This window comes from Prionailurus bengalensis, chromosome D3, assembly GCF_016509475.1.
Source record: "Prionailurus bengalensis isolate Pbe53 chromosome D3, Fcat_Pben_1.1_paternal_pri, whole genome shotgun sequence".
Lineage (NCBI taxonomy): Eukaryota > Metazoa > Chordata > Mammalia > Carnivora > Felidae > Prionailurus > Prionailurus bengalensis.
Genome location: NC_057356.1, coordinates 67,780,987 through 67,789,565, shown reverse-complemented (window position 1 = coordinate 67,789,565; position 8,579 = coordinate 67,780,987). Strand labels below are relative to the sequence as shown.

Genomic DNA, 8,579 nt, shown 5'->3' with positions numbered 1-8,579 from the left:
TGGTACCCCCTTTGCTCTATATCAGCTCTGTTTACGTCTTAGATTGTCTGAGCCTCTTTTTTTTTTTAATTTTTTTTTCCAACGTTTATTTATTTTTGGGACAGAGAGAGACAGAGCATGAACGGGGGAGGGGCAGAGAGAGAGGGAGACACAGAATCAGAAACAGGCTCCAGGCTCCGAGCCATCAGCCCAGAGCCTGACGCGGGGCTCGAACTCCCGGACCGCGAGATCGTGACCTGGCTGAAGTCGGACGCTTAACCGACTGCGCCACCCAGGCGCCCCTGTCTGAGCCTCTTGCTGTGTCTCAGCTGCCACCACAATTGACTTAGTTAAGTCCCTTCTGGTTTGACTAAGGCCAACCAGCCACATATCCATAGTCTTCTCACACCACTCCTGGACTCCAGGGCAGGTCACCTGGCTTTCTGAGTCGCTATCAGAGAATATGGATCATACGGTGGGAAGTATGGGAAAGTGAGCTCCCTTTGGGACCAGCTTTGACCAATAGGAGACAGGCGACATGCAGATAAATGTCTTCCCTTCCTCAGATTGCTCTAAGGCATGACTTTTCCTTGTTGTCCATCGGAAGATGTCCTGTATGGCCCAGTGGCTGCACCTGTCAAGAGACTGGCTGTATCTTTTCAAGGCTTAGCATGAAGCAGTGTTTAGCACAGTGATGCATCTCTCTGCATTACTCCCCATTCTTCCTTGCTTTTTCTCTTGTGGTCACTGCTCTGGGATAATACCTCCTAAATAAAGCACAGGCATCCTTGCACCAGGCTCTATGTTCCAGGGAACCGGGCTAAGGCACACTCAGAGAGGAAAACAAAAGGGGTTGGTCAACTTTCAGTTGATGTTGAGTTTGAGTGAAACTCATCCAACTATTCAAAAATATCTATTGAGTGCCTCCGTGTATGGTTAAATTAGGGAGAATGTGGTGAACAAGAGAGACGTGCTCGAGTAGGGATACTGTGGCGAACAAAGCAGACACGCTTCCTGCTCTTATAGAGCTCACATTTAGTGGGAAGGAGTGACAAATGATAAATCAGTACAGAAATAAGTGGATGTACTTCTCAATAGAGTTTGGAAGAGAAATTTAAAAAGGTGATAGGATAGTGTGGCTGCTATGCGTGTTTTGGGTGGGTGGTATATGCTAACCTAGACTAGGTGGCCAAGGGAACAGAAGGAAAAGCCTTTTCTAGGAGGAGCAGGTTTTTCACAGGACATGGCTGGAAGGATAGATCCGGAGACAGACATATAGTCTAATGCTAGGGGTTTAGGTGTGGATAGGAAATGTGTCCCTATTTTCACTGTGAAATAGTTGGTCAGGACATGTGCGTAGAAGGTAATGGGAACGGGAGAATTGAAGAGAGCAGCAAAGGCATGGGTGAGGGTAGAGACCAGGAACAGGGATATTAATTAGTGGGCAGTGCCAGATCAGCAAAGGTAGATACTGTGTATAATTTCTGGCGCTAAGTGGCCATCGGACTTTGAAGAAGCTCGGGCCTGGGTTTCTTTATCTGAAAATAAGAGCACTGATCAGGCTCCATGACTGTATGCATACTTCAAGGCAAGCAGGAGCTGATATCAAGCTTCTATGTAGCGATATAATTTACTCCTTGAAATCCACCATTGACGTCTTTAGGACCCAATAGTAGTTGGCCCTTTCCCACCATTAATGATGTTCTGGCCACTCATCAGCTAACCCAATCGTCAGACTTTTTCAGCAAAATGTCTTTTTCGTAGCTGAGGACTGTTTACAGTAAGGACAAACAACTGGGGCTCATTAATTCAATCATTAGGACACTGATTATGCATCTATTGTCTACCCTAGTCAGTAATGTTAAATAAGCTCTTCATTCTTCATCAGAGCAATTATGCTAACATGCTTGAAATTTTCCAAGAGCGTTATACCTTCATACATTAAACCTGCCTAGCAGCAGCCTGGCTCAGTCAATATTGTCACACACAGACAATTATAATCAAGGCATAAAGCCCTACTGTTGACATAGGACTACTAAGTTACCCCTCTTTACAATAGAACTTTAAATAATTTGTACATTGTTCTTTTGGCATTTAGACATGGGCCTTTGTCTAGTTTTCCCCAAACATATAGATCTTAAATAATATTTAAATGCCTTTATGGGCATGCTCGTTGCATCAAAACGGTTTTATAATTTGCCAAGTAATATTTGAGCAGTCATTAGATTAGCTATCCAATAATCAATTGATCCAATGATTATTTACACTTTTAAATGTATAGATAAGAAATATATTAATTATCAGATGCCTGGAGAACGATGAGACATACGTTTTTAATTTTCACTGAATGTTTTTCTCAACCAGTGCCAACTTCTCAAATACTTTCTCCCCTTAAATCTAAAAAACCCTAAACAAATGTCTTTTCTTGAGAAATGTTGGCCATAAAATGAGAATTTTCCACTATGCTTTTATGATAGGCACATAACAGACACCAGATAAATGCCGAATTTAATTCTTTTTTCTTATACATACTTTATTCTCCAGCATTTCCATCAGATGTTAAATTTTTATTTTTGATAAAAACTAGCATGTGAATAAAGACTGTGTGTACACAGCGGCAGGTACACATCTTCAACATGAATTCGTTTAAAAATTCATTTAAAAATTCATTTAAAAAAGTGCTATTTCGTCATATTGAGATAAAAATCCAGCTGGTGTCAGATTTCTTCATCGTCATTTGCAACAAAAGTAACACCATACCTCTGTTCTTTACAATTTCTACTTAGGTTATCTCATTTAATCGGTGTCCTTTTAGTTGTAAATGACTGGATCTTTAAGAGGTAGTAAGCTTGCTGCAATTGCGTTCCACCAGGATGAGCGAGTATACAGACTGGATGCTGATAGGATACTCAAGAGTTGTGTCAAGGGCAACTCAGTAGATTGGACAAAGCTGTGCAGAATGCCTGCAGACCTTTGACACACACAGAACATATTCCTGCTACACAAATGCTCTATTTCACCTTTTTTCAATTACTTAGTAATTTTTTTTTTTTTTTTAATCTGCGAGTGTGGGAAGACAACTGAGAACAAGATGCTGTCCTTGTCCTTCAGGAATTTACAATCTACACGGGGGAGACAAAACACACACATGAAAAGTTAAAAAACTGCTGAAGACTAAACTAACTGATCAAGGCATTAATCAAAGCGAAGTCATGGTATGTAAATCATTTTGACTACGAGAGAAAATTCAGAGGTGAGTGATATCCTTTGGGCTGGAGTAACCAGGAAGGGTTTTATAGATTTATCAGAGGAGATGGAATAGGAGTTATATCTTTTGAAATATCAGCGAAAGGACAGATTTTAAAAAAACTCAAACTGCCTAAGAATTAACGATGGAATTTAAGTTTTCCAACTTGTGACTCCACAGATCTCTTTCCAAAAGCAACCACCATTACTATTTGTCTTCTGTGTCTTTCCAACACATTTAACTACTTTTAAATTGCTTCTGAATTGATTTTTTTAAGTTTATTTATTTTGAGAGAGCGAGAGAGCAGGGGAGGGCCAGAGAGAGAGCGAGAGAGGGAAAGAGAACCCCACGAAGGCTCCGTGCCGTCAGCACAGAGTCCAATGTGGGGCTTGAACCCATGGACCATGAGATCATGATGGGAGCTCAAACCAAGAGTTAGATGCTTAACCGCCTGAGCCACCTAGATGCCCCTGAATTGATTTTGCAACGTCTATTCACTTAAAAATAAGACTCAATACAATTTATACAATAGGGACCTACTGTTAGGTCTGTCTTGAGGTACCCCAGTGGATTTCCAAGCTGGTTGTTGCCACGACAATCTCTGCTCCATCTGCCTTTAGTATCTGTCTTGACCCCCTTTAGTTTAGATGCATTTCTAGCAGAGGGGACAGTAGGCATGCTCCCACTTCTAAGCCCTTTGGGGACATCATTGTAGTCGGGTTTCCCCTCCCCCCCTTTCCTCAATCCCAGCTTCCTAAAGGGAAGAGTTAGGAACCCAGATTCTGACACTTCGGAGAGATGGTCTAATGTAGACCTCAAGCATATTACCCATTTACTTAATGTACCCCAAAGCACCTAACTCCCATATTGGGAGCAGATTCTTCTGGAATCCCAGCCACCCTTGCTTTTGTTTCTACTCCCACTCTCCCACATGGACACCCAAGTGCACGTCCGGGTCACAAAGGAGAAAATATTTGTGTGACCCAGGGTAGCTTTTTATAAGTTATTTCATATTAAAACAGTTGGCTTGTGTTAGCAGGAAGAAGAACCAAAAATCAAAAACAGCCTTCCTACTTCTAAATGGAACAGCCTTTGCCCTAGACTATCCTCCCTGATGTCTCTGGGAAGTGGAAATAGAAATCTTAGGAGGTGGAACAGCTCCACCAATTGGCTTCCCGGGTCTCCTTCACAAGCTAATTTTTAAAAGGGGTGAATATAGCTGTCTCTAAACTGACAATGGTAGAATCCACCCTGGAGGTAAACTTGTGAAGAATTTCTGCCGAGTGCGTTCATCTTAGCACAAACGCATGAAGGCAACAGAAAGGAAGAAATGATAACGACCATTGACTTTCCTTCCACTTCAAAGCCCTATGCTCTTCATGGTCATATTTATTTTATTGAATCACCATGTAACTATTTTTATTAAAAAAAATTTTTTTTAACGTTTATTTTTGAGACAGAGAGCATGAACAGGGGAGGGGCAGAGAGAGAGGGAGACACAGAATCCGAAACAGGCTCCAGGCTCTGAGCTGTCAGCACAGAGCCCGACGCGGGGCTCGAACTCACAGACCGTGAGATCATGACCTGAGCCGAAGTCGGACGCTTAACTGACCAAGCCACCCAAGCGCCCCATCACGTAACTATTTTTAAAGAACTATCATTGCAGGTGAATTCCACTTGTCAAAGCTCACAGACTGGGAACACAGCAGCATTCAAAACTACAATTTGCTTAACTCCAGGGCTTCCATATTGGAGGAGGTGGTAGAAATGAACATCTTGATGGTCTGGAAAACCTGCAGGACACAGAGAATGGCCAACTATCTCTCCAAGTCCATTGGAAGGCACGCTCTTCAGGGAAGCTTTCATTTCTGAAAAGAAAGAGTATGCTTCAAAACTCTTGCTGTTGGAAATGGTCACCTGGCCTGTTAGAAAACAGATGTGCACTACCAAGTGTCTCTTTCCTCGTTTGTCTTGCGCTCCCCGTTGAAGCCACAAAGTAAGGATGGAGGGGGATGAGTGCGGGCCATGGAACCAAGAAAACCGAGTTCCGGTCTTGCTCTGGCACCAACTACCCGTGTAAGACCTGTTCCTTTTCGTCTTTGGTTCTGTGGTGCTCCCCGCCAAACGTAGTAGGTGCTTAATAAATACTTGATGTGATCAGCTGGGTTCATTGTTTCAGCATAGGCTTGGGTGTCCGTAGGGTACAAGCGACAAGATTACTGAAGTGCGGACACCCGCCCACCAGCCTTGGACAGCCAGCAGCTTAGGGTCTTGTATCGCACATGTGCGAAGTTCGGGCCTAAGAACATCGCCTCATCAGTGGAGAATTGAAGAGGAAGGGAAGATAACCCAGCAATTAGGGAGCATCGTGCTAAGCGCTTATCTTTTAGACTTCGCAAGGATCTTTCAGAGCATGCATGACTAGCACCATTTTTAACGAAGACAGAACCAAGATTCCGGTTCTACCTAAATACCTGGCATCCCTTACCCTGGCTCCTAAAGCCCGTAAAAATCCCCTCCTTGGGCTTATTTACATCTCGGACCCCGCCCCGTTTACCACCACGAGGGCCCCGCCCACTCATTCGCCTCTGGGCGGGCCCAGGGTGGGTCGGGTCCTCGGGTTTCTGCGGACCCGTTTTCTGCCCCATCTCGTCCTGTCCCCGAGGCGGACCCCGGGCCCCCTCAAAAGATGAGCACGTGTCCACTCCCGGCTTGAGTACGGAAGGTGGACTAGGCGGCGGCCCCCACAGGCCCCACCCAATGGCGCTGGCAGGAGACCGGGGAGGGGCCCCGGGCCCAGGCGATGAGTGAGGGGTGGTCGGCAGCTCGGCGGGTTCCATGCCTTCCCTTCCCCTGCTCATCTCTCCCCTTCCCCTTCTCTTCCCAGAGCCTCGTGGGAGCGCGCCCTAGACGTAGTCAACCGAAACCGCGGGCGTCCCACTCCGCCTCATCCTCGGCCGCCCGGCAGCCCTCCCGCCCGGCCGCGCCTCGCCTCACGCTCTACGGGGGAGGCGGGACCAATCAGCGAGCGACGTCTCCCTTCCGATTCGAGGCCCCCGACGCGCGGCTCACACCCCGAGCACCGCGCGCGCTGATTGGCTGCGCGCGCCGCCGGTCCGGCCGGGAGGGCGGGGCGGCCAAAGGGAAAGAAGGTGGGGAGGTAGTGGCCCGCGACTCTCCGAACCCCGCTCGCGCCCCGACCCTTCTCGGGTGCTCGGCCTCCTTCCTTCCCTCCTCCGCTCACCCCGTCTTCCGTGCGCGCAGAGCGCTGCGCTCGGCCGGCGTGCCTCGCGCCCTAACGGGCGGCCGGGGGCGCCAATCAGCGGGCGGCAGGGTGCCAGCCCCGGGGCTGCGCCGGCGAATCGGCGGGGCTCGCGGCCCGGGGTGGGAGGCGGGTCTACCGCGCGGCCGCGGCGGCGGCGGAGCAGCTCCCAGCCAGCAGCCAGCGAGCGCCGAGCGAGCCGCCCGGAGGTGGGTGCGCCGCGCCGCTGCGGCCGGCGGCGGAGGGCGCAGGGCGGAAGCGGAGGTGGGCCGGCGGGAGCGGCGGGGGAGGGCCCGGCCGTCCGGGCGGCCCGAGGGGTGGGGGATGCGGGCGGGCGCGCGCCTGAGGGGAGGAGGGGCGGCGGCGGCGGCGGCGGGACGCGCGTCCCCACCCCCTCCCTCCGGCGGGCGGTGGCCGAGCCCGCGCCCCCTCCCCGCGCGCCGGGCCGCGGGCCGGGCAGTGGCTGGGGGGCGGGGCGGGCCGGGCGGCCGCGAGAGTGTTTTCAGTTCCGCCTCCAATCGCCCCTTCCCCTCTCCCCGCCAGCCCCTCATCCCATTCGGAAGAGGAAGGAACAAAAGGTCCCGGACCCCCGGCTCTGACGGGGCGGGACCCGGAGCCTCGGCGCGCAGGTAAAGCGGCGGCGCCCGGCGGGCCCTCGGGGCTAGGGGTGTGTTTGTGTCGGGCTCGGGTCGGCGAGGCTCGCCGCGTCACATGGCCGCGGGGGCTGGGGGCCGGGGTGTGGCGGGGCCGGACGGCCCGGAGGGGAAGGGGTCGGCGCCCGAGCTGCTCCTCCGGGAGCTGGGGCCGGCCGGGGCCCGTCCCCTCCGCCGCGAACGCGCTTGGTAGTTTGTGGTTCTGATTTTCAAAGCCGGAGGGACGGAGCTCTCGTTTCGGGAGTTGTTGGCAAGCCGTGTTAGGAGCGTGCGATACTTCGCTTCCACTTTCCTCCCCCCCCCGCCCCCCTCGCCCCGTAACCTTTGTTAACCATTATAGTCCCGGGGTTCTGAATTGCTTGTGTGTACTCTCACAAGCACGCACACGGCTGATACTCTGCCGAGATCCTTCTGCATTCACTTGTGAAAGTTGCTCTGCGAGCGGAGCCCATTAGTTTTTATCACACGCCTTTAGGAAAGCACGCTAATTGATTCGCGTATTTCAAACTTGGTTTACAAATTGCAACTCTGTTTTGTTTTCTCTTGGGGGATACTGTCCTTGGGTTGGGTACTTTGGGCTTTTACTTAACCTTTTTGTGGTTATGGTTTCCTTTTGATCCCAAACAAAAGGAAAACAATACCTAGGTTGGTTTTGTTGTTCCTTCCTCTTGACCCCTTAAAAGTTAAATACTACCGGTTTCTTGTCAATTAAACCTTTAATTAGAAAAGCATCTCCAGGTAAAACGAGTTTGGAAGCATTTTTCCATCAAAATCGTGTCTTGTTTGTTACAGTTTGGAGTGTCCTAAATTTGGTTGTTTTCAACTTCTGAAGTAACACATGTAAAGTAACTGTTAATGGATAAATAAGTGGTCTCACAAACTTGGGAGTAATTACATCTTTCAAAAGTGCTCCTTGAAATTTGAATTAATTTATAGAATTCTTCATAATTCTGTAATCTTTGTTCCTTTTCATTTTTTTTCCTGGTTTTATATGAATTGAACCTGTATCACTGATCGTAAGGATGTTTTTCCTTGAGCCACATAAAATAATTAATTTGCTATTACTCTGAAAATACATTTGCTTTTCTAGTTTTGACCCCCTTTAAAACGTTTTCTTTAGATAGAAGTGTAAGTTAAGTAGTTAAATGAAGTTTGAGGAGTTTTAATGTAAATACATAAATATGTGAAGCAGATATAACAGAGATGGGAGACATCATGTAAAATAGATTTCATAAATGTATACTAGTTTGAGGATTTTTCTCATTTGCTTTAAAAAAAACCATACAGGATATTGGAGGAATTTTCTCAACCAGACATTTATATTAAATTAGAAAAGTAACACCGATTTTTGTTTTTAAAGTTCCTTAATTTTTGCCATAAAATTAGTCGTGGTAATAAATAAGAATATGTTGAGTCTAAGTGCTCACTTAGTACTCTT

General features: G+C 48.2%; 1 protein-coding gene across 3 annotated transcripts in view; it reads left to right on the top strand.

The window, feature by feature from the left end:
• The first annotated feature begins 6,592 nt into the window (after window positions 1–6,592).
• SMAD2 (SMAD family member 2) overlaps window positions 6,593–8,579 on the top strand; it is a 75,477-nt gene continuing 73,490 nt past the window's right edge. Inside the window, exon 1 of one of the 3 annotated variants that reach the window (XM_043558758.1) lies at window positions 6,593–6,697. The gene's annotated coding sequence lies outside the window, so the exon portion shown is untranslated. Of the gene's footprint in view, window positions 6,698–6,965; window positions 7,118–8,579 lie in introns of those variants that run through there. The other 2 variants (XM_043558759.1, XM_043558757.1) reach the window with 2 other exon arrangements.